Raw genomic sequence first — 26643 nt, forward strand, 5'->3', positions numbered from 1 at the left:
TGGACCAAAAGAAGCTCCCTACCCCTGCTTTAAAAGATACAGCGTGGCATGAAAGAAGAAGTTTGACCTGTGGAGGTCAAAACAATTAGGCGCACTTGGTCTGCCTCGACAACTGGCACAGATGGTGAGAAAACAGGTACAACCGCAGGGTATGTCAGTTTCCGGACGATGCTTTCCAGTGGTCAAGACTCCTCCAAAAAAACATGTACACATGTGCGCGCACACACAATACACACACACATCAGCCTTGAATTAAAGACTGATCTGATGCATTTAGCGATGCTGTGCTCTGTAGACGTGAGCTCTTATCCCCGATGGGGAATGAGCCGGCTAGGGTGAAAAGGGATTGCCATGGTGGGCACCTTCCCAAATGGTTTGTAATGTGGTTCATGCAACTTCTAATTTGATTTTAGAACAGCCAAGATTCTTCTCGCCTCTCTGAAGCGCCAGTGCCATCTGCTCTGTGTTCAAGGTGGAGAAGAAGCGCAGATGCAACAGCAAAGTGTTGCTTTATTTGGCATTCATTCATTTATTTATTACATTTTTATCCCGCCTTTTTTCCTCTTTAAGGAACCCGAGGCGGTGTACATAATCCTCCTCATCTCAGTTTTATCCTCACAACAACAACCCTGTGAGGTGGGTTGGGCTGAGAGTCTGTGACTGGTCCAAAGTCACCCAGTGAGCTTCCATGGCCGAGTGGGGACTAGAACCTGGATCTCCCGGCTCCCAGTACAACACTCTAGCCACTACACCACGCTGCCTAGCGATCATGCAATTGTTAGGTCATGGCAGAGTCTTCAGAGTTAGCTGTTTCAGTGCTCCCTGCCCCTCAGTGCCATCTGCTGCATCCTGCAAACAAACCTTGGATCAGAGACCTCTGTAATGTCTGGAAAGCCTTCCCTGGACACTGAGCTCTCTGAACGACCTGGTGAGCTAGGGATGGATGGAGACCCCTCCACCCCTCCAATTCAGAGTGGCTGATGTCACCAGAAACATGGTGGGTCCTGGAGGTTTCCTTTGGTTCAGTGCTCTTCCGGGTCCTGACAATGAAAGGACCTCACAGACACCCCACATGATATTATTTACCAGAGGTAAGGGGGCCAGTGATAAGGGGGGCAGGTGTCCTCTTTTACAGAGGACAGTCCTCTGTTTGACTGGTTGTCCTGTCCAAGTTTGGTTTAAGGATAAAGAGCCATAAGAACTGTTGCCCATCAGCAGTTAGCAGCACCTGGACAGCAGGCTGACCCACGTCACCTGGCCACAGTCTTGCACACTATGGTGAGATGCATGGTATTTATATCTAAAGTATAATAAATATTTCTAAATGTGCATATACACGTATAAAATAGCATATGCAAATTTTATGCAAATCTTCCTCTTTTTTGATGATGATTTCCCTCTTTTTTGGCAATTAGTAAGTGGCCACCCTAGCCAGTGAATGTCCTATGCATTCTAGGAACAGCATGGGTCTATAAAAGCCTGAGTTGTAGTCATACATTCATGGTATGTCAATGGACTTGGGTGGCATGGAAAGCAAGGCCCAAGCGATATGGGGAGGGGGGGAGCATGGGGAGGTGACACTTTATCAGGGCCCCTCGCCTGCCAAGCCATTACCCTGAGGAAAAAATGTGGGTAACTTCTGTATTTGCCATTTGAGAGACAGGGAGAAGTGTGCCACCCTATGTGGCATGGTCATTGGTCTCTCAAGAACTACAGGTCCCAGAGTTCCTGCTCGTATTTCCTGTGCACAGGTAGGAAAAGCCATGGGCATGGCAGCTGACTGGCTGCAGGAGGGAGAGACAAGCAGCATAATATTCAGGGGCACCGAGATCACCCCAAGGATAATGGGAGGGAGCCCTTGCTGTTGGTAGGACACAGGCACCCAAACATATGTGCATAAGTGATTCAGAGACTCTGGCCTCAAGAGTGCATGGAAAAACTGAAGGAGTGTCTGAAGGGCACCGGTCACTCCTGTGGGATTAGTATACATGCATGCCATATTTCCAAGTCTGGTTATAAATACAAATCAGGGATCCAGAAATGTAGGGAACTTAAGCAAACGTGCCTAATGAAACTAAAGCACACCAATCAGTCCTCTAATTTAAAAATAGACAAAGCCTTCTGCACGAGGCTCAGAGAAATGGTGCTTGGGCACTGATGGGATGTGTCGTTACTGGGATGGGTGGGTTCCTTTCTATTAAGCCTTCCTACCACTGGTAAGTAGCATGAAGAGTGTGTGTGTGCGTGTGTGTGTGTGTGTGTAGGGGGAGCAAGGAGGGTCCTGTCCTTGCTGGAACTGAGCCTAGGAGGCTACTTTGACTCTGTTTTGTAGTCTGTGGCTTTCCTATGAACTCCCCAAAGAACCAACTAAAATGGACCTCCTCTCTCCAATCCAGTGGTTGGATCCAGACTAATTCAGATTCTGTCACACCACTCAAAAGGGAATGAGGAATTCTGCTAGAAGAGCATCTGCCACAGTCTTGACATACCGCCACAACCAAGGGGTGGCAGGGCAGCTGCTTATCCCTTACACAGAGGGCTCACTCAGCAGTGACATGCAGCTTCCTATGGGGAAGAAGAATACAGAAGTTCTTCAATGTCACAGGAAAGTATGCTGCAGGATGAGTGGCTCACTCAGTGCCCAAACGCTGACACCTCAGGGCAAAGCTCTTGCAAACCCTGCTGAATCCCAGGCTCCGCTGCACACAGAGGCCAGGCTACCATTCAGACATTTGTTTGCAGGCACAAGAAGGTTTGACCTCAATGTGCCACTTGCATGTTTAGCTGCCACTCTCCAGTCCAGAGCTGGCTGCATTTCAGCAACACTGCTGGGTACACAGACACAGTCTAAATGGTAAAGCCTCATTATCCCTTCCCAGCTGTTCCCTTCACTTGCACAACAAGGCTGCTACCTGAGGCAGCCACTCTGCTCATGCCTGGGAAAAATGAAGCAGAAAAGCTGCTAAAGAGTGGGGGGGTCGGAGTTGTGGGCAGAAGAGACAAGCTAACAGGGAGAAGGCTGGTGCAAAGTCCGTTGGGTGGGTTGCCCTTCACTGCAGGTAAATGGCATAATGCAAGCACACAAGTGCTACAGTGATGCATAAGGAAAGTCCAAGGTATGTGCGATGTACAAAACATACATTCCCATTCCAGGCTGGTGTCTCACCATAAATCACTGCCCCATGGCAGGTGCTGTTTGCCCTCAAAGGTGCTGTTTGCACTATACAGCACCTTTGGGGTCTAAGGGCAGCTAGAAGGGAGGGATTTTCAACAGGAAACTTGAGCAGGGCCCCAATCTGGATTGGGAGGACATTCCAGTTTGGGCCCCTGCAGCGGCTTTTTCTTCAAAATAAAAGGGGCCGGTTGAAGCACACTTTTTATTAAAAAAAGAAGCATGAATAATGTAACATGCAATTTAGCCCTAAGAGAGGGGAAACAGAGAGATACAAAGGTACATGGGACATAATACATTGAAACACAGGTATTCTTACCCAGACACTCACAGAAACGTGTCCCCTGTTGAGGGATATACACATCTAGCTGTATTTGTCCAGAGGGGTGTCTCCATGTGGGATTTCCTGCGAACTGTCTGCGTTTGGAGGTCGTTCAGGGCACGTGACATTATGGCCATCCTGCAGCCATCCCAGAGATTTTTGCGGAAAAAAGGGGTTTTCTGAGACTACTTTTAGTCTGATTGTTTTCCTCAATTTGGCTTGTCTGCACTTCTGTTGCAGTGTGTACCAACCCTCCACATTTATTTCAGCATGATAGCCCTGCCCAGGGATGTGCCTTTCACCTAGCCATGACTACACTGACCCCAGTCAAGGGGTATTCCCCAAGGGGTTTCCCCTCCCAGTGTTTCCCTGATGTTTCCACCATTGTGCTGCTGGCCCTTCAGGAGTTCTGAGCTACCTCATGGTATTTATTTCGCCTTGCCTACCACTAACGTCTGGTGGCCACCCCCTGGCCAAAAAAAGTATAGGTATGTTCTGTTCAGCAGCCTCTAACTTTTAAAAAAGTCCTCTTAAATAGATACTGCATAAAAGTGCAATATTGAAATAGCACATTGCCGCTATATCATGAACCCGAAGTAAATGTTCCAGTTTCACCAGCCACAACCGCCTGGGGGCAGTGGGGTTATTTACAAGCGGGGTATAGGGTGGGTGGAGATAAACAGGTGGGGAGACCCCCCTTTCTCCCTTTCTCCTTCCCCCTGCTCACAATGAGAAGTTATTGCAATAAAACAATAAGGTGGAGAAAGGATTTTACATAACAGAGAACTACAGAGCATCAAAGAAGCACAACCTCACAACAGTGATCTAAGAGAGCATCAGAGAAGCGAAAGAGCACTTTAGGGTGAGTTACTACAGTTAGCCTTTAACCCTTTCGCTGCAGGAGAACACGATTTATTTCTTACTTCTGAGTAAACATGCATAGAAGGGGGTATGTTAAAGACTGAAAGCAGGCTACCTAAAGTGATTGAATGTCCCCACTACTGTGGTAATGTGAGGGGTCATTACCTTCTCCTTCCAGTAAAAAGCGCAGCAAAATGGAGAGTGAACTAAACCCATTGCTGTGGAGATTCCCCCCCCCCCCGGCAAGTTGGTTTCCTGTAACCCTAATATTTCCCTCTCTTATCTCCCACTTCTGTCAAAAATCTTCGATCGTAAGCTCTTCAAGGCAGGGACCACCTGTCTTCTTTGTTATGTTACTTTGTAAAGGGCCAGGGACACTGATGGCATTACACACATACCTAGATTTATACATACATATTGTAAGGAAGGCTGTTGAAGCCCTTTCAGCCCAAGAGCCGAATTCTATTTCAAAGAGGCTTGGGTGTGTGTGTGTGTGCATTCCAGTGGTAGTAGCAGGGGGCCAAAGGCAAAAGGATGTGGCCCAAAATACCAACATGTTGTAGTTTACAGCTCTTACTGTCAGTAACTAAACCTTAGGAGAGGCATTTTAACCTTTTAGAATGGAGGGAAAACTGCACAAAAGCTGGGAAACAACCAAACCACCGGTGGTTGGGCGGCGGGAAGGAAAGGGCCATGGCCTTCAGGGGAACCCCAGAAAGCTGGATTTGGACCCCAGATAGGCTGGATTTGGCCCCAGGGCCTGAGGTCCTGCACCTCTGTCAGAAGGTGGGTTTTAAGTTGAGAATGTATTGTTGTTTATCTTGCTATTAGCCGCTTTGAGCTCTCCGGAGGACAAGCAGGGTATAAATTTGAAATACATAAAATGTAAACAAATAAAAACAGCTCCTCCCTCAGTCTGCTCAGTGCTAAGCGGCAGGCACTCCAGTGCAATGGTGAGGGTCAGCCGGGGAAGAGAAAAGAACAGCTTCCGAGCCACATCACCATGGACCCCGTGATCTAACTCCTCCGACTCCCCCCATCAGGTCCACAGCAGACACCCAGTCAGTGTTAAGTTTACCTGCCTGTCCCCTTATTGCCCCAGCCAGTAACTCCTCCAGGCGGTCAACAATTCTGAACACAGGGTAGGGAGCAGGGGCCACCTTGCTGGCAGCGTTAATGGAAACTGACGATGTCATTATTCAGTTGGAGCGTTGGAGCAAGGGACGGAGGGTGATTGACGTTTTGTCAGGAGGGAACCGGTGACTTGGCCATGATTGATGGGCTGAGTGTATCAACAGGCCATTTCCAATTCACTCCTTGCAATCAACGGCTGCCCAGGAGAAGAGTAATTCATTCCCCTCTCCCCGCCACCCCTCAACAATCTGCCACTTCCCTTCCAGCATCAGAAAATATCCAAGTGAAACCTGACAGTGTCGCCTACAAATCATTCCTGGCCCAGACTGCTCCGTCTGGTGGAGGTGACCGGGGGGGGGGGGACATTGATCTGAATGTTGCTGCTTCCCAGGCCCTTTGGGCAGTGGTCATTTGGGAGCACGTTTTGGGAGAATGTGGCACTCCTAAGATCCCAGGCAGAGACGTGCCTCGCACCCTACATTTCACTCAAGCGTAGCCACTTCAAGCCCTGGCCCACTACACCAGGCCTGCAGTCCAACCAAAGCTCTCACTTAGGGACGCAGGAGTGCTGATTCAGAATGGAGGGCCTCCAATGTTCTAACCAGCCTGGCCTAGCAACTGACAAGGACTGGTCACGGGACCAGCAAGGTCCTCTTGGCTGGCTGTTCCTTATGGCCATGGAGCACCCCAGTGAAAAAGGTACATCTGCCTTGGGCTCAGACACTTCTCACTCTCCCAGCCATGCACTTAGTAGTAGCAGTAGTAGTAGTAGTAATCATCATCATCATCTACCACCCCAATAGCCCTCTGAAGCTCTCTGAGTGGTTTACAAAAGGTGGTTTAAAACCTGACAAATACAATATAAAACAATATAAAAACTATTTACATACAATAACATTTTAAAACAACCAACAATAAAAGTCCCAGGACCTGTTAAAACCTGATCATATGGTCAAATGCCTAGGAACAGAGGAAAGTCTTAACCTGGCACTGAAAGAATGACAATGTTGGAGCCAGGCAGACTTTGCCGGACACCGAATCAGGGATGCAGGAAGTGACCTTCTGACTAAGCTCTCAGCTCTCACCATCACCCTTCTTACTAAAATCACCACCACCACACTGTTGTGGTTAAAGTGCTAAGATTGGTTAAAGTGCTGGGCTTGGTATAGGAAACCCAAGTTCAAATCCCTGCTCAGCCAAGAAGCTTTCTGACAAGTCTCTCTCAGAATAACCTAGCCTTCGGTTGTGTGTTCGTCAACTCACATACGAGGAACATCTTGGAGGTTCAACTAAATGTGGTAGTAGTCATATTTACTCCAGCCTCCTGACACACCCATGGCATTTTGCCCAACCTTGAACCTCTCTCCCCTAATAGACACACCATTTCTCCCCACATCTGCTTTCTTCATTCCATCCTCCAACTAGCTTATGAAACTCCTTGTTTTTCCCACCCCAGTCTCTACTCCCTCCATAGTTTGACTGCTCATCCATAGTCTCTTCTTCCATTTAACTACCAGATTTCCATATCATCTCTCCCTATGCTCTACCTACCTACCTGCCTGCCTGTGTAGTCCATCCTTTCCCTGCAGGTGGCAGCAGCCACACAGGCCTCTCTGGAGTGATGGAGCTTGTACTACACAACAGATGTGATACCCCTTTCTTTTATTATTGTTAATACAAATCCAAGATACAGAGATGTTTTGTTTATACTTCCAAGGAGCTCCCCAGGGTTGAAAGCATAAATACAGTTTTCTTTCCAGTGGGTGAGTAGCTGCAGCCATTTTATGTCATGAATTCCCTTGCTTATGCCCAAATACTTACTGAGACCATTTATTTATTTATATCTATATTGTGCCCTATCCCAAGGCCTCAGGGCAGCAAATGGAACTTTGAATTATATGTGTATGTACATGCCCCATGAAGAACATGTTACAGTTATCTAAGTGGGCCTTTTCAGCAGTGGCCCCCAAACTGTGTAATGCCCTCCCTGGAGAGGTCTGCCTGGCACCTACTTTGTTGACTTTTTGGTGACAAGAAAATACCTTCTTATGTCCCTAGGCCTTTTAAACTGCTGCTTGCTTTATTTTTAATATGCTGCATTTTAAAATAATCTTTCTTTTTAGCTTTATCTCTTTTAAATGCTGAATGTTGGTTGCTGCTTTTAAAATTACAGTTTTAATGTGTTTTATTATTATTATTTTTAAATCATTAGTTGTATTGCTTTTTGCTTTTATTATGTATGTTGCCCTGAGAGCTTCGACTATAGGCCGACCCATAAATTAAATTAATGAAAACAAATAATTATATTGACTGGGTTGAGACAACACACTGCAGCTAGTCATGGGTTATATAACCAAAATTAAATCTGCAATCCCTGTTCAGCGGACCATGGAATAGACAATGGGTTATGTGAGGGTTGTTTAACCTTCACATAACCCAGGCTCGCTGGGTTCGTGTGACACGACAAGCCCCGAGCGGGGGGTTCAAAATGACGGCCGTGCATGCCCTGCATGTCCCACAGCCTCACTGTGAGTTAAATAACCAATGGTGGGCGGTTGGTTTATGCAAACGGCCGCGATATCTGGGCGAGAGGTGATTAAGACATGAATCACTGTGACCAGGCCCTTCTTTCCCAGGAATGGGTACATCTGGTGGACCAGAGGAAGTGGGGTAGGAGCCACAACCTGGCCTTCCAGGAGCAGCTCTGGATCCAGAAGCAGCCCCAAGCTGCACACCTGGTCCTTTAGAGGGAGCAGTACCCCATTCAGAACAACTCACAGTCCCAATTTGTTTCCTTTCGTTGTTTTTATGCATGTGGTTTTTATGGAAATGGGTGCTGTTGACCTGATCATGTAAGCTTCCCTGAGAACTCTGGAATTGAGTAGCCAGTTCAAATATTATAATTAAATGTAATGGTCAACGCTGCTCTGTGTTTGGAGTGGGTTAGGGGGCTGACCTTGCTTTTGTTCAGATCCTGAGCAAGAAGCGTGCCTTGGTATTTGACCCTTGCCTGCCTGCTCCTGCCTGTGACTACTTGCTGTGCTGCGCCCTTAATGCGTCAGCCGAGTCTCTCTGGATCCTCCCAGGACCTGAATCTGTTCTGGCTGCTGCTCTTGGGACCAGATTGTGCGAGGACTCTGATGCTCTCATGCCAAATGCAGGGCTGCTGCCAAGTTTTGAGTTCGATGCCAGGGTGACAAAAAAAATTGACAGTGTGTGTAAAATGCAAAGGAAATGCACACACACATCAGCATATTCATGTTCTTATCTATGCCACTCTGAAAATGCCCATGAATCTACTCCAGGATCAACCTGGCGCACCTGCAGATGAGCATAGCTTCTACATATTTCAGATATACATCCTCCTACATTATTTCCCCTGTACACACTCAAAACACTTCCTTTATACTGACAAAGCACCCTGCATACAAGGATAGCATACCGTGGTGCTCAGAAACAACCCATGCATGGACATGCACATGGGCCTACACCCTGCCCACACCACTGCGTGCATCTGTGTCACTGGTGGAAATCCAGTCCCCCTGCTACACTTTCCCATTGGTGGTGGTCCAGCCTGGCCCCCGCCATCAAAGGTTGCTCATTCGGAAGCCTTTCTTTGCCCATCTGCTGTGGCTGTTTACACTCTGCTTGCTAATTAGAGACTAATTAGTGAGTGCAGAAATTCATCACTTTCCAAACACACTTAGTGGTGGGGAGAAGCCAGCGGCAATGCCAGCAACATCTGTTCTGTTGCTCACGGCCAGGGTGGTCTCGCTAATGTGTCCAGGAGAGGTCAGTGTCCAGCTCTTTGCCAGGCACAGTGGCCACTTAAGGGCAGCCTTCTCCTCCTTACCCCACAATTATGGTAAAGCCAGTCTCACAACCCCCACCTCGCCTGCTGCTCTCACAGCCCTGGGTTCCCGCTCGTTCACACTAATGCTCCTGCATCTAACGCCTCTGATGGCGTTGTTGATGCCTTTGGTAGTTTTCGAGATATTACAACCCCACCCATTCTGCCTTTCAGACTTGATTATGCATACGGGGACTGCACGTGCTGCAGGAAGATGGTTACTCTTTGCTGACACAACAACTTGCCTGGTCTTCAACCTATTTATGTCCCACAAATCTTCTTTGGCAATTCTCAGGTGCCTCACAAACATTGCTGCGGAGGTAAAACCAAGCTGCCTTTCCACTATAATAAATCAGTCAGGTCCAACGAATTCATATTGGTGCTAACATTTTGTTAGTATTTCTTATAGGGATGGTATACAACCAGTGTTATCAAGTCCCTTATTGAGTATAAGGGCTTCATCACACGGAGCTTTTTTCCTGCGATTGAGATTGCTCCTTCATGGAAGTTTGCGGGCTCTTTACATGACACCGTGACCCTGCCATGACCCTCCTGCACGAAATTTTTGTGAACCGCCCAGAGAGCTTCAGCTATTGGGCAGTATAGAAATAAATAAATAAATAAATAAATGTCCTTTCTTCCGTTTTTAAATAGATCGCAGATAATGAGCTATCAAAATACCTCGTTGTGTTCTGCTTCAGTTTCCTCCGTGAAAAGACTTAAAGCGGCAAGAAGAGGAGCCAGATCAATGAAAGATAATGGAAGACTCAGATACGGTGTGTGTGTGTGTGTGTGTGGAAAGGAAGTGCGTGTAAAGGGAGTCAGTGGTGATCCTGCATTTAAAATGGAAGCAGAAAGTCCCATTTTAAATGCAGGATTTTAGACTGGTGTAGAAATGCCCTAAATGTAGCATGAGTGTTTCCATGAAAAATAAGAGGTGGCTGAATGCCACTAGTGTATGTCATAGGTAGAGTGTTATACAACACTACTTTACTTCTCTAAAATGAAAAAAACAACACACCACACCGGTCCTTCTCCTTTACCACTAGAGAGTAATATGTGACCCTGAAGCGACTTTGCTGAAGGTCACACATAAAGCAAAAGGCAGATCAGAATATGAAGAAGGGGCTGGGAGGAGGACATCTCAGCATCAGTGTTGTGATGACAGCACCATATTAATCAGTCATTAGTGACACTTAGAAATTGCATTGAAACTATGTGGGAGAACAAAATCTACAGGGTCAAAAAACATGTCATGCATGGAACTGGAAGAAATGACCCATTCACAGAAGTTGCCAGGCTCCGAACAAACAAATGACCATTTTAATTTCCAGGCACTCAGGAACGCTTTGTGAGAAGATATTCCTAAGAAATGGAAAATCCAAGGCAGTCCTATAAGCAAGGCATGGTAAACTGAGGGACTCCTTGGTTTCAGTCATCATTATCATGTACATGATACATATCTACATATTTTAAATAAATATTTCCCCTGGAGTTTAAGAAGACAGGATCACATTAGATTATCAAGTTTGCAAATAAATCCATGGGAATTACCACTCTACCAAAATATTTAGTAGACCACCTGCTCACATATATTTGTGGCACATTGATGGTTCAGAAGATAAAGAGAACCAGCTCCCTTCTGACTAAAAAGTGTCCTTGCCAAGTCAGGAAAGAGCCTGTTTACAAGCCTCTTTACAAACAGCCACTTTACAAACAATAAGCAATTTTTAAAATATTGCTTATTATTTTAATTGCAGCATACCACTCCATTTTTCAAGAAGGGGAAACAATATAAATAGTTCAGATGGCTGCGTACATTTCAAAATCGCAATACATTTCCATACAGTGCCCAAATGCTAGTGAAGGGCAGAAGTGCCAAGAACATTGCCACTGGGGCTTTTGTTTGTTTTTATCCTGGCTGCTCAGACACTCTTTAGTGGGCCTGCTGTTAAAACCACCCCTGACATGAGACTCCCCTACTTGGAGGTCATCCCCAGATCAAACTGTCTGAGATATGGAGATACTAAGAGGATCAGGTTGGGCAGGGGGGGGGGGAGTAAAAGGCAGAAAAAGAATGGTTGGGTGGGTGAGTGGGAAAGGAGAGAATCAACTCCCTCCCCTCTTGTCCCTGCTGGCCTTTTAATACTAGGAAGGCCTAATCTCTCCTAATGGGATCAAAATCTTTGCCACTTTATTTACATAACGGACATTCAATGCCTCGTCCTATGCATTAAGAAAAGTGGGCAAAGCATTATATAGGGCAAAAGAGCATTGGGACAGCCCGAGGATGACTCTGATAGTGGCTAATGGAACCTAATGCCACCTATAATGAGTCAGGAGAGAGAGAGAGAGAGAGAGAGAGAGAGAGAGAGAGAGAGCGAGCGAGCATGAGCAACTGTCTCCACCACTCCCAATACATCCCTTTGTGCAGAGGGGACAGCGGTTTTCTAAGCCTGCAAAATTGACGCGGATTCCCTGTCAAGCGGCCAAATGGACAAGGCTGCTAACAAGGCAGATAAAGCAGAAGTCCATCAAAAGGGGATTAGAAATCCATCCACTCCACCAACCCACCCATCAGTCACACACACACAAACACGATTCTAGATAGATGCTGTGTTTAAGGCGAGGACTATTAGTGGAATTGCCTCTTTCATGGGATGGACTGGAGGCCAATAAGAGACCTGGCATTTGGCAGAGTCCTGGACAGGGAAGGAACTAGACAGGAGTGGGATGGCAGAGGATAGCATCAGATGTATAGGGAATCCTAGGAAGAAATGACCAGAGGGAGGGGAAAGTTCTGAGAAAAGGGGAAGATAGATATGTGGCTAACCCAGAGATCTCACAGGATATGGGCTTTACCACACAAGGCTAAAATCCCACATTCTTACTGCGGCTTTTGCTTCCAGATTCTTTGTGGAATTAAGATCAGCTCCTTTATATGGGCAGACACGTGTTTTGAATCAGAGACTTCCTTTCTCAGTAAGTTCTATATTTTTCATTTTACATTTGCACTATGGTTAGAGTGCAACTCTGTCATTACACACAGCTGATATATCAGATTAACGTTCCTTATCAAGTCATCTCCGATAAAAAGTGGGATAAAGCTCAGAAAGCGCAAGAGACGCCCTGGAACTTGATGATGTCATGTAAAGCATCTGCAAACTTCCGTGAGTGGCCAATCACAAGCGTGCAATAAAAGCTTTGTACAGACATGCTCTAACTCTGCTCTATAGGTTACCCTTGCATCATCACTCACAGCATATTTGTATGATCCTTCCTGCGATTCTGTGATGGAAGCACATCCCTATTCCACATTCATTGGGGGTTATTTCAGAGGTATGGATATGGTCATGGTTTGGTCTCTGTCAACAACCCTTTCTCTTTGGGCCTCTCTGAGAAGCATTTGACCAATTCCATTCATGTCTCCTGCATCTGCTTGTAAATAATTAAGACCACCACCACTACCCGCCCCTAGTTAACATCTCATTTTTGCACCAGGGAAAGTCAAAAGGAAGAATAGGGCATAACAAGCTCTGCCCGCAAATGAGAGCTGTGATCGTGTAAGAAGTCTTTTTCATCTGTACATATTTTCTTAGAGGGATAAGATGAAGCGAGGCAATTTACTCCTCTTCAGACTGATGCCATTTTCAGCATGGCAGCGCTGGAACTATGCTGACTCCTATATGATTTTTTTTCCCTTGGGAAAATGCTATCTTAACACCACCACCTCGGCAATTCAGCCCTGCAGCCATCACTAGCCCTGATCTGGCTAGGTCTGATACCTCTACTGTGAGTCGCAACTGATGTACACTGATGCGGGTTTCTGCATCCCTTCTCGCTTGTGGCATAGTGCATTGATCTGGCTGCATGTTCCCTTAAAAAGACACCCTTGGGGTGATTTGCTAGTGGTAGATAATTTCCAATAGCCTGTGTGTTGAAAGGGTACAGCGAGGGACAGAGGGAGAGATGTCCATTAACAGGTTGGGTTTGTGCACGCCAGGTGAGATCTTGTCTGGATTCTGGTGTATGCATTGGTCTTTTTGGATGCATAGTACAGAGAACTGGAAGGTGGGGGTTGAGGGAACAGGTGGAGGCAGTGTAGCATAGTGGCTGAACAACAGTCAGACTAGGGTAGCATAGGTGGTGAACATCAGCCTGGCAAAGGAATTGGGTTGGGTTTAGATCCTGCCTGAAACTGACCTGCTCCTTATCTTGCATCCCGCATCTTTAAAATGGGACTGGAGACAGACAATGGCTGGATTTGCACAACATGTTCACCCACACTCAGTGGTTGAATGTGGGTTGTTGTTTAACCAAGGAGTGTTTGTTAAACCATGGGTTAGCATGTTGTCTGAACCTAGGACATTTTTCACAGAGTAGCTTGTTAACCATACAGTGTGGCTTGTTTTTCTTGAACAAGCCACCTTGAGAACCCATGGTTTGTTGTTGGGTTTTTCAGGGTGGTTAACAAGCTACCCTTTGGATGTTCAGACAACATGATAACCCATGGTTCAACAAACAACCCATGGTTCAACAACAACCCATACTCAACCAGTGAGTGTTAGCGTGTTGTGTGAATAGTCCCATAAATTTTGAAAGGAGTTGAAAGCAGTTTGAGACTCGCTTCCCAGGGTTTACACTTTAAACCCTGGGAAGCAAGTGTGTCTCAAACCACTTTCAATGTTACACACACATTCCTATTGTCCCATTGTTGTCTTGGCACATCTCTACACCAGCCTAAAATCCCGCATTTAAAACGGGGCTTTCTACTTCCGTTTCAAATGTAGGATCATGACAGACTCCCTTGACGTGCGCTTCCTTCTCCCCCTTATCTGAGTCTTCCATATGTTTCATTATACAGCCACTAGATGGTGCTGTGGTCTAGCTCCTCTTATTGCGGCTTTTCTTTTTCCATGGAGGGAACTCAAGTGGAACACAAGTGCGGTAATCTGATAGCTTACTATCTCCGATCTTTTAAAAAAATGGAATAAAGGTAATTTAGTGCGGGGCACACCCTGGAGGTTAACGATGTCATCTAAAGGACCCCAAATGTCTGTGAGTATCCAATCTCAGCAGCAGGATAAAAACTCCATGTGAAGAAGTCCTTGGTCACAGAGGTTTCCTACGTTTTTGAAACAGTACAAAAAACTGTTTGCCAAAGACAAAAATAAGATGAGTTTATGTACCACAAGCACCAATTCCTTTTTAAAACCATCTTCAACTCTGCTAAAAAACACACAAACAAACCTGCCCCTATCATCTGACTCCAGCCTGACTTATACTTACGAGTTGTACAGGAGAACTGAGTCATACTTTCTGAAATGCGATTTCCCCCCGCCCATTTCAGTTTTCACTAAGTTTACTAACATTTCATTATTCTCTAGTTAATTCACTAGAATTGTTCATAAACATTTGTCTGTTTGGGCCTATTGGGACACGAATTTGTTTCAAGCACTCCCTTTAACTTAGATAGTCCTGCAAACAAAAAAAGTGACAGGCAGTTAAATTTATCATCACTGTACATAAATAAAACTAGGAATATAAGAATTGTGAATAACTTTGTATATTAAAAAGCAACATTTGATATAGACAATAAGCAAGCTGAAAAAGGGTTCATACCAATTTCATTGGTTGCTGATCTATTTCTGGACACAAGTCACAGTGGTGGCTATTAAAGGTATAAAGAATTGGGATTTAAAGGAATGTTTCCTCCTGTAAAATGCTGAACATCTACTGTGGTCAGTGGAAGGGGACTTTTTGCATATTCCAGTGCAATGTTAAGTGCTCTTGAAGGGAAAACAGTAAAGTCTGTTGTGGAGCAACGCTGTAGAATCCTTTGCCCTAAGAGATCCATCTAGCCCACTCCGTTATGCTTTCATCATCAATTGAAATACCTTTTTATTTCAAGAAGACTTTGGCTTGACTTTTTTTGCTCCCTCTAGAATTATTTTTTTTAACTGCTGCTGTTATTCTGTTGTTGCTGTTGTTGTATATTATGGCCTGTTTCTAATTCATGATGTTAGCCACCTTGAGAGCTCTGTGTTCTGAGTGGAAAGGCAGGATACAAATAGATGAGTACATGATGAAGGTTAAAACTTGGGGACTTAGAAAATGCCTCCAGCTTCCCTATTCTTGACATTGGCCCCTCCCTGTCTTTGCCTAAATGAATACGTTCCTCCCTTTCCACTCCCTCCTTTACCACATTCCCTTTCCACTCCCTCCTTTACCACATATGCTAAATCCGTATCAACAGCTTTGTGGTTTGTTTAATCCCATCACAGCTGTTGGGTGTGAAAGTTAGCCGGGTAGCTTCAGTGGCTGACAGCTGTGTACAGCAATCCCTCGCTAGCTGACAGAGCTGGTGGCACCTTGCAGCTGCTGCTATGAAACATCCTGAGCTGCCTGCACAGGGCTGGGAGCCAAGAGTAAAAGAATGACAAGGGGACCTCAAGGGCCATCTAGCCCAGCCCCCAGCAATGGCAGGATTCCCCACAGCTCAACCATCTTTAACAGATCCAAACATCCAAGGAAAAAGTTTCCATTACTTCACAAGAACACACTTCCAACGAAATAGAGGGGATTCAGGTTGCATAGCCACAGAAGGACAGCTAGGCAGCGCGGGCAAGAATAGGCTGGAAAGGCACAGAAGAAACATTATGATAGATTTAATTAATTTAAATAATCCTAACTCATTTTCAGCTGCTGTTCCCACAGCAGCATGCAAAACTAGTTCCCCTAGTATTTTAGCATTTTAGCTTCCTAATTGTTTTGCTCTGGTGTTTTAAATCTGTATTTTAAATCTCTGCATTGCTGCTAGGTTTTATTCTGGTTGTACTGTTATATTGTGGTTTTAAGCTTTAATATTTTATTCTGTGTTTTTTTCTGTACTTTGTGGTTTTAATGTTTTGTGAACCTCCCAGAGAGCTTTGACTATTGGGCGGTATAGAAATGAAATGAATGAATGAATAAATAAACATACTATCATGTCAAACCTCTTAAAATCAGACTAAAAAAGTAATATTGAAAGTGAAACCACAAACACACATGGTAGGACCAATTTCCAAAGACAGATTCCAATAAGAATAGTCTTTTTCCTGCTTTTGGAATGTTATGTGCAAGGGTGCCAAGTTCAAAAGCTCCATGACAGCACTACATCCCCGCCCCCCGCCCAAAGTCACACATGTACACCAAGTCTAGAAGCAGCACACAGACCAGGAGAGGTTGGCATCTAGAAAGAAAATGGTTTGCAGTGTGATGACAACTGAAACAACCAGCACTTCCACACTGACGTGAACTCAAGCTGTGTGTTTCCCCCATTAGATGTGCACATTATGCTTTCCACAGGCACTGGCCTCATTACCATTTTGACATATGCCTAGACTGCAACTCGCTGCGTCTTAAAAAATTGTGGAGAGCAAACATGTCAAAAAAGAACATAGCAAGCCAGCTTTCAAAAGGTTGGTTCAATGTGGCCAAATCAGGTGAACGTCAACTTGGGGGTTTGTTTGTTTGTTTATTTAATTTATTAATCGCCCATCTGGCCGGTCAACCAGCCACTTTGGGTGATGTACAACAATAAAAACAGTTGATACAATAACATTCAACATTAAAAACATCACATTTCTAAAATTACCCTAGCCCACCCCTAGGGTTGACTTTAATATGAATTTTTTTTAAGCATGAACCAAACCTGAGCCTTACACTTACACTGAGCTGCTCTGGGAGCTTTTTTGGCTGAAGAGAAAGGTTAAAATACTGTAAATAAAATAAATAAATAAACTCTTTTTACACCCCACCATCCTAACCTGCAATGCGCTTGCTATTTATTTATTAATTAAATTTCTATATTTATTAAACTTGCCATCTCTGCTTTCCCCCTTCCTCTCCCAACCAGCGGCTTTCGTTATGCCCGCAGTCTTAGCGCCCCAGCCTTGTGGTTCTTTGTCTGTAGGTGCCCTCGGTGCTAACTCCCATCCCTCAATTATCCCAGCCCTGGGAGCCCCAGATGCAGTCCGTATTCTGCTTTGACCCTGTGCGCACACAGCTCTGTCAATGCCCTTCAAGCCCACCCAGTAAACAAGTATCCCCTCCCCTCCACCACTAACACCATTTGATATTCAGCTCTACTTCCCCCTGCGTGCGCTCACACGCACACACACACACTGACAATATGAAGCCAGAGGCTGCCACATGGTGAGCCAGAGCAGGGGAATGTAAAGCCATTTGAGTGCAACGGCTGCAAACACAAATCCATTGCAGCATTGATTGCTGGAGGAGATTGAGGGGCTCGGGTGCTGTATGGTGGAGATAATGGAGGGATCCTCTGTAGCCAAAGGGCCCACCCCAGGCTGCTGAGCAAACGCAAGCCATATTAAATCCTGGCTGACACTGGGGAATAGGGAAAGCTGTCCACATATGGTCAGATGGCAGCTCTGAATCCATTAGCTGAGGTTCTGCTTAGACATGATGGCAAGAAACAGGTCCGATTAGGTACAGAAAAACTCATCCAAACTCTCATGATGCTTCAACTTTAGAGGGAAAACCATATGGGTGACTAGCAGGCGGAGGACCTTTCTCTGAACATTCCCTCCCATTCTCTTTTATCCTCTTGTACTAAAATGAACCCACTATGCTCTGCCTTATACATCAATGTTTCTCAAACTTTTTGTTGCTTGGATCCCCCTTCTAAATTTACTCTGCCTTCAGGCTCCCTACACACACCCTGCACCAATGAGGTGTAGAATTATGAAAGTTGTATTCTGCCACATGTGGAGGGTATGAGGTTGTCTACCTCTGCCCCAGTGCATCCTTCCCAGACATGGTGTCCTCCAGATGCGTTAGACTTCAACTCCCATCAGCTCCAGCCAGCATAGCCAATGGACAAAGATCTTGGGAGTTGTGGTCCCAAATATCTGGAGGACACCATGTTGGGGAAGACTGCTCTAGAGAGTTAATGGCACAACAACCAGCCAAGAGGACTATTGCTTTTTCTCATCTCACTCCTCAAAGTTTGTGGCATCCTGTCAACCTGAATGGATGATTCAGGACTATTTTACCACTTCCAAGAGCCAGATTGGGTGTATGTGTGTGTCTCCACAGTCCATTTGCTTTGAGCTGGCTCCGTTTCAAGGTCATTCAGGGCACATGATGTCGTGGCCATCCCGCAGCTACCCTGGAGCTTGTTGTGGGGAAAAAAAACAGATTTCCTGAGGCAACTTTAAGTCTGATTCTTTTCCTGGAGTCAGGTTCTCCACAGTAGAGTGGTTGTGTGCCCGAACCCCTGCATTTACCTTGGATATGCTAGCCCTGCCCCGGGGTGTGCCTTTCACCATGACCATGAGGGAGTTCCACAGAGTGGGGGCCACCATGGAGAAGGCCCTCTCCCTCGTCCTCACCAGCCTAGCTGTCCTGGCTGATGGGACAGAGAGAAGACCATCCGAGGCTGATCTTGTTAAGCGGCCTGTCTGGTGTTGCTGGAGGCGCTCCTTAATATAGGCTGGGCCGGAACTGCATAGGGTTTTAAAGGTCAAAACCAACACCTTGAATTTGGCCTGGAAAACAACTGGTAACCAGTGCAACTCCTTCAGCACTGGAGTGATGTGATCTCACCGGCGGCTGCCTGTAATCAGGTGAGCCGCCGCATTCTGCACCAGCTGCAGCTTCCAACCTGTCTTCAAGGGTAACCTCACGTAGAGCACATTACAGTAGTCAAGATGAGAGGAGACCAGGGCATGTACTACCAATGGGAGCAGATGGTCGGGAAGGTAGGGGCGCAGCCGCCGTATCAGATGGAGTTGGTACAGCGCTGTCTGGCTCACAGCTGACACCTGAGCCTCCATGGACAGCTGGGAGTCTAAAATGACCCCCAGGCTGCGGACCTAGTCTTTCAAGGGTAGCTGTACCCCATTCAACACCAGGTCAACATCCCCCAGCCTCCTCTTGTCTCCCACCAAAAGTACCTCGGTCTTGTCAGGGTTTCTGTAATGTTTCATGATGCAAGGAAGTAATTAATGGTGGGGGGCGGGAGAGAGAAGGAATGTGCTTTGTCAAGACACAGGAGGAAGCCTCCCATGATTTTATAGAAGGAGCAAGGGCAGGGGGAGAGCCTGTCTTATTGGTTGAGCAGCCCCTGCCAGTCAGATGACATTCACTCCAATGCCCCCCCCCCCCCGGAAGTATGTTTTGTGAAGTGACTTATGCTGGTACGGTGCACTCACTTGTGGAGCCCTGCGTGGACCAAAGTGCACCAAAGCCTATTCCTAGGAAAATCCAGATAATCCTCCATTCGCTTTTCCTTCCGTTGTTATGGAGAAACCCCCCTGGTGAAACAGTCCTTTTCTCACAGTATCATCATGCTTTGGGAGCTGTAGAAGCTCTGCAGCCAAGATAACATGCAAAGGGACCCACAGAGCCAATCTACACATTATGTCAGGGGTGGGCAACCTCTTTTCTGTTGGCGGTTGCATTCCTCCCATGGGTAATCTGTCAGGGTGTAAATCGGCCAAGGGCAAAAGTGGGTGTGTTACCCCTTCTCTCTTCCAGCCCCTCTCTTCTCTCTTTCCCCCTCTTCCTTCCCACACAGTGGGCTGCCAGTGAAAGGGCAGACTGCGCTTGCCAGAGGTCTGAACTGATCGCATCTTGCAGCAGGCTTTTGATACTAGGCTGAGGGCCACATGAAATTAGGCCAAGGGGCATTAGGCATGTAGTTCAAAGGCCACAGGTTGCTCACCTCTGCATGACATAGAGCGAGAAGGGAGAATTCTGGTCTGTACCACTTCAAACCTCAAGCAGATTATACTCTTTAAAACTGTACTTATTTGTTATTAACAGAATAGCAGATTTTTTTTTTTAAAAGAACAAACTCCACCCCCCCACACAATGACAATCTCCAATCTGATTAAACAGCCAGCAGTGAAATCCTAGGCTATTTAAAAGAGCCCTCCTAAATAACTTTGTCCTCTTCCCAGAAATAGGAATGGATGAGTTCCGGCAAAATTTTTCTCTGGAAAGGGAGTGTGCATAACTGTGGTATCACAGCCACATGTTCTATATTCATATTGAATTAATCTACAATTCTAATAGCCACCTACCTGGGAGTAAGTCTCACTGAACTCAATACGATTTACTTCTAAGTAGATTTGCATAGGAGTGCACTGATTGCAATCTCTCTGGTTGATAGAATCCAGCAGCTGCACACTATTCCCTATTCCAACATGAGGGTGGGGGGGGGGGATCATAAGGGAGAATGTATGAGGGTGAATGCATTCCCTACAAAGAAAGCTCCCTGCAAGTTCTAAACAAATACATCTGGGGCAAAGGAGCAATGCCAGCCCTTCCCTGATACGCCGTTTTATTACATGCAAGGAGCCTTTTGCAATCTAAAGTGCTATAGCCTTGAATACCACCTAAGTCCGCCACTTCATTCTGTATGATGCATTTAATAGTTGTATCAATGGAACACTAAGGAAGAAGTAGGGGGTAGACAGAAAGTGTTCTACCAGGAGGTATCTTAAAAAAACAAAAACAAAACAGCATCAAAGCCAGCCCACTGTCTACTACAAAAACCGGACAGTTTTGCAGAATCCCCTTCTGCCCCATCTATGGCTTATTCTTGGCCAGGGAGCTCTTTTGGCATTTTACCCTCCTGATAGTGCCTCTTTCTCATTAAGAGTTTGTAGGGCTCTTTCTCTCCCTCTGTTGGTGCAGGTACGCCACACAAAGGCTCGTGAAATACACCCATCTGAGTTAACAGAGCCAAATTATTTGTTAGCTGAAACAGAACAGCCTTTGTCTTGGAAAACTGCTAGAGATCCTTGCTTCAGCTCCTTCTGTAACACCTCAGGAGTTACCATTGCTGCTGCATGATACAAGAAAAGCAACAACTGCCAAGGATGAAAAGGGCTCTTTAAGATCTGCTAAAAATCTGCCAAATCTGTTCAACCTACAGCAGACAAAGACGATAAAAACTGGGTGGAAAATAGCGGTAACGAAACACAGGCTAGCCGTATTCACAGAAACAGGAAGATCACAAATAGCCATGCTTGGTGAGGAAACTAAGGGGCGTGACAGGCCAAACATGCCACTAGAGCATAGGTGGGGAACCATTTTCGGTCCAAGGGCCAAACTGACTCTGGGCCAGGACACTGGGGGTTATATGCCAGCAGTAGGTGGGGCCAATCCGTCCCCGCCCCCTGTGAGCAGAGCCACCACACAAAGTGGGTGAAGCTACTGCAACCATGCACCCCCATATTCCCACACTTTTTCAAACACACTCACCCCATTCACACACATGTGCCATTCACACTCTCTTCTATTAGGAAGGGCGAGGGGCAAGCAAAGCCCCAGGGAAGCGTTGCTTCAGGACACTGGGCGTGCCCTGAAGCAGCAACTCCCCAGTGAGCTGGCTTGGCTCCCCTCCTTATTTTTCCTGACCAGGGAAGGCCAGGCCAGACCTAAGCAGGCCAAGCTTGTGGCTCAAGGTACACTCCTTGAGCCCGCAGTTTTGTCAGGAGCAGGCTTCATTCCCCCCTGCCTTTTCCAGAACAGGTGTGAGGCTGACTGGATGGGTGGCTTGAGGAACGCTCCTTGAGCCGATGACTCAGACGGGAGCTGGCTTTGTTCTACCCAGTTCTACTTGGTTCTGCCTGGTGAAACCGGCTCCCAGCAGGGCTGCAGCCTCAAGGTGCGCTCCTCAAGGCTGCAGCTCAGTTGGGAGCGGCACTTCTGCCCCCTCTCTCCTCTGAGGCAGTGAGGCTTTGGGGATGGGCTTCATGGGAGGTCTGACAGGCGGAATTTGGCCTACAGGCCAGGTTCTCCATTTGAGCGCTAGAGAAACACAGGCAGCCTTTACACATACACTACATATCGTGCGAGAAACCACCGAGGCTGTGGCAAACATGCTGGCCAGTGAAAAGGAAGTATTTTGTTGTACATACCCACATGCTACTGTGGCTCCCTGTGTTATTTTGATGGGGAACTGGATGGGAATGATAAGATCAGTGGATTTTGTTTTGTTTTTATTGTTAGGTTGTTTTGAATTGCCATTTTAATTCTGTACTGTAGCCAATTTTAAGGCCCTTTAATTCCGGTGGAAAGATGGAATGTAAGATGGGATATAAATATTTTAAACATACCAACCAACCAACCAACACTGCTAGGTAAATGGTATTGCAGAGCAGTATGGATCTGTAGTTACTACCTGTTCCCTGTGGTCTACCTTGTAACTCTCTTCTAAGGCAGGTGTGCTCATTAGAATACATGCCTAAGGCTGCAATGCCAAACACACTGGATAGGGAGCAGACCCCACCGCACGCAGTGGGACTTACTTCTGAGCAGACATGTACAGGATTACACAGCAAATGTACAAGTGGACCAAAACTAAGCACAACCTTGCAATACAAAAATAATAATAAAATAAAATACCAGCCTCTCCTGCCCCACAGAAATTTACCAATCTGCTCAAAGCATGTATTACAAGATGATTTGAGTAGTGTGTCTGGCAAGCTGTTCACCCAGAAGTAATTGTTATTTGCCCCAGGTTTGGGGGAAAGTGGCTAACAGCAGGACTGAATAACTGTGTGGAAAGACAGAAGTATGTATAGGTGCACAAGCCAAGTATGAAAACATGACATGAGTAAGCAGTTGAAAGGTCAAGTGCTAAATCAGCAGGATGAACTGCCTTCATTCTCCATGGTGACTTGTGCATCAGAACAAAACAACAACAACACAGGGACACTCTTTCCAAGCACTACCGGCTGCCTGGCAAGTCCTTACAAGAGCCCAATGTTCTCAGCGCTGGGCTTTTATGTGATTTGAGAGCTTTTCAAATTTGCTTGCAGGTTGGCTGGAAAAGGAGACGCTAACAACATAAACATCTCTGTGATGGGCATGAAGTCCATTAATATCGGATACAACATTATTTACCCACACTGTTACTTACGTGACACTTTCCCACACATAGACAGTGATACAGCTAAGCAGGTGGGAGCCACTACTCTGCCCCCCCCACTACTAAAAGGCAGTCTCCATAGAAATAAAATGGCACTGAGACTTTCACCACTTCATTGTTTGAATTACCTAAAGATAATCAGACATTTCATACTTCAGAGTGGTTACACAGTTGATGAATCCAATAGAGATGCTCGTGTGTGTGTGTGTGTGTGTGTATTTTGATAAAAGGCATGAAATAAGATCTCACAAACCGCTTTCAATAGGCTAACAAGGTCAGTTTTTCTGAAAGCCAACACAATCACTCACCTCCTCATATAGTCTTTTCCTCATACCCTTGCAAATGCCTTAGCAGAGGGACTGAATCCAGCCAAAATTAGGATCACAGCTGTGTCCTCAGTAGCAAAAGGTGACCATTGGATGTTGGGCTGAATAAGAACTGATGGAAGTTTGATCCCAGCCAGCCAGAAGCATGATGGGCTGTACACAATGCAAAGCAACTGGGATGGATTGTAGTAGTTACTCAAATGTGGGCAAACAGAATATATGCAATGGATGTGATGGAAATCACCTTGGACTTCTTTAAACGGGGTTTAGACAAATTCATGGAGGATGGCTGTCAATGGCTACTAGTCCTGATGGTTATAGATTACCTCCCGTATTAGAGGCAGCATGCTACTGTGAGCCAGTTGCTGGGAACCTGAGTGGTAGGGTGGTATTGCCCTCATGTCCTGCTTGTGGGTTTCCGATTGGGGCATCTGCTTGGCCACTGTGGGAACAGAATATTGGACTACATAGGGCTTTGGTCTGATTGAGCATGACTCTTCTTATGTTTTTATGTTGCTGCATCTAAACAGTATTTTAAGAAGAAGTGTGGTGGATAATCCCCTCCCTCCTGTAACATGTGAACAAAATTCCTCCACAGAAGGCAAGGCTTCACTAGCCTCATCAATACAATAATCAGAAACCCTTGAGCTATTTTACAGGTATTCATGCTATGAATGGCAAGTCCTCATTAAGTAGGAGAGGCATGAGGAAGGCTATGCAGAGTGCACAATAGAATTTTGATGCTTTTTTCATGCATGTTTCTAGCCCTTAAAAGTTGTGGAAAAGAAATACCCAAAATACAATTTACTAAAAGCATAGGATCCAAAGATATAGGATCCTAAACCTTGAATTCTTCAGTTCAAATAAACCTTTACAAATAAGTGAACGGAGTCAGATTTGTTGCTTGTGTTCACTTTTATTCAGATAGAGTCTTTGCTCAGTGTACACACAAATATGGGGCTTTCCCCAAGCGCTGAAGCCAGTTTTTGTATCTGCATGCTAGTCTCAGGCTTGCTTTCCCAAGAGCAGTGGTTTTCCATCTGTTTCTCAGGAAACCCTGGGGTTCCTTAGGACCTTATCAGGCATTCCTCAATGAGAAAATCAACAATGGCTGATATACGTCCTTGAAAGTCAGCTTGCCAGCACAACCACTGTCCTCTGCAAGGCACAACTGCAGGAGAGATTTGGCTGTGTTCTAGGGTGCACCTTCCTTTCATGCAAAGCAAGAAGGAGATCCAGCAGGTCTGGCCAGTGTCCCACTTTCATGTTGTGCCAGAAGCTTCCACAATGCACAGGGGCTCCTCAGCATACAAAGTGTGAAAAGTTATCTGAAGGTGGGTTGTTGTTGTTGTTGTTGCTAAATCACTGCTTTGAAGCAAAGGCACAAAGCAAACCCTCCGAGGCTGAGCAGCGCCCTGCAATCTGTACATGTACAGGGCTGCAACAGGATGGATTTCTGAGTTGCATAGCTAGCTACAATGCAGGAGACATTCTGCTGGGGAACAAGGCCAGACAGACCACACCAGTCGTGCAGGCAGGGAACTGCTCTGTTCTGGGATGATGCCTGAAAAGGGGGAAAGGCCAAGGTCTTGGCTGAGCATCGCTAGGCTCGTGTCTCCAGTAGAGCCCCAGGCACGCAAGACATGCTCCCTTTCCTACAAAGCTGCCTCAAGCATTTCTCGTTTATGTTCAGGCTCACAGCCAGCAATACTAGGTTATTTTAAACAGACATTTCCAGTAATGGCCCAACTGGGGGATGCCCTGGATTCACTCTCTCTCCATTAGCTATCTGTTTGAGAAGATGCTGTCTGTAGCAGGACACTGTCATGCACGTGATGCAGGAAGGGATGGGGTTCCCTAGACAGCCAACCAGTCCAGCAGCTCTTTGCTGGCACAGAGCTTGTAAAACATCTACCCACGCACTGCAGCCACAGGCCTGAAACCTCTTTAACCAAGAAGAGGCAACACAACAGCTGGGAAACATTATGGCGGAAAGCTGCGCTAAAGACTCATGGAGAGTCTCCAGCTCTTCCCCGCCAAACTTGCATTAATCGGCTGCAGTGCTGCCTAATTCACAGACCTCCTGGGAGCTGAACCGCAGACATCTGGGTGAACGGGAAATAGCCGTCTCCTGGAAAGGGAAAGATGGTTCAGTGGTTTAATCGCACAAACCTGCCTCAGCGTGTCCCTGAATGCACACCTGCCAACATTTGGAAATCCAAAACATCAAAGTAAAATAGGTCTTTCTGCATGATCAGTTTACTGTACAATTATGCACATCGGATCCTTGTGTGTTGTACACAGTTGCCCATCAAATAAAGACAGGGTAGGGCTTGTTTGACTATTCATTGGGCCCTGTATAATAATTCTCATGGGTTGTTATGACACCCTAGACTGAACACTAGCTTGGGAAGGACTAAGGGCATCTCTACACCAGCCTAAAATCCTGCATTTAAAATGGGGCTTTCTGCTTCCGTTTTAAATGCAGGATCACAATGGCTCCCTTTTCCACCTGCTTCCTTTCCCCCCATGCCTTTCCCCCTCCTTCTCCCCTTATCTGTCTTCCATGTTTCATTGATCTTGCTCCTCTTCTTGCTGCTTTTCCTCTTTTCACGGAGGGAACTCAAGCAGAACACAACGGGGTAATTTGATAGCTCATTATCTGCAACCTACTCAAAACGGAACAAAGGGCATGTAGTGCAGGAGACGCCCTGGAGGGTCACGGCGTCATGTAAAGAGCCTGCAGACTTCCGTGTGGGAGCAATCTCAATCGCAGGATAAAAGCTCCGTGTGAAGAAAGCCTAAATGTCCATATTCATCTCTCATTTTTCTCATCCCCAAGTCATGGATGGCACTTAGAAGATCCCCACACTCATTTGTTATTCCCTGTTTCTGACCCAGCAATACTTGTCCCAAGGGGGAAAAGTGTTGGGACAGTACGATCATAGTCTGATTTTAAGGGTGAAAGTGTTCAAGGTGAAAGGGGACTTTCAGGGGGTGCAAAATGTTCTCTACCCCCCCCCCCGC

The sequence above is a fragment of the Heloderma suspectum genome, chromosome 2 (genome assembly GCF_057233095.1).
Source record: "Heloderma suspectum isolate Gila_16-S chromosome 2, 16-S_ref, whole genome shotgun sequence".
Lineage (NCBI taxonomy): Eukaryota > Metazoa > Chordata > Lepidosauria > Squamata > Helodermatidae > Heloderma > Heloderma suspectum.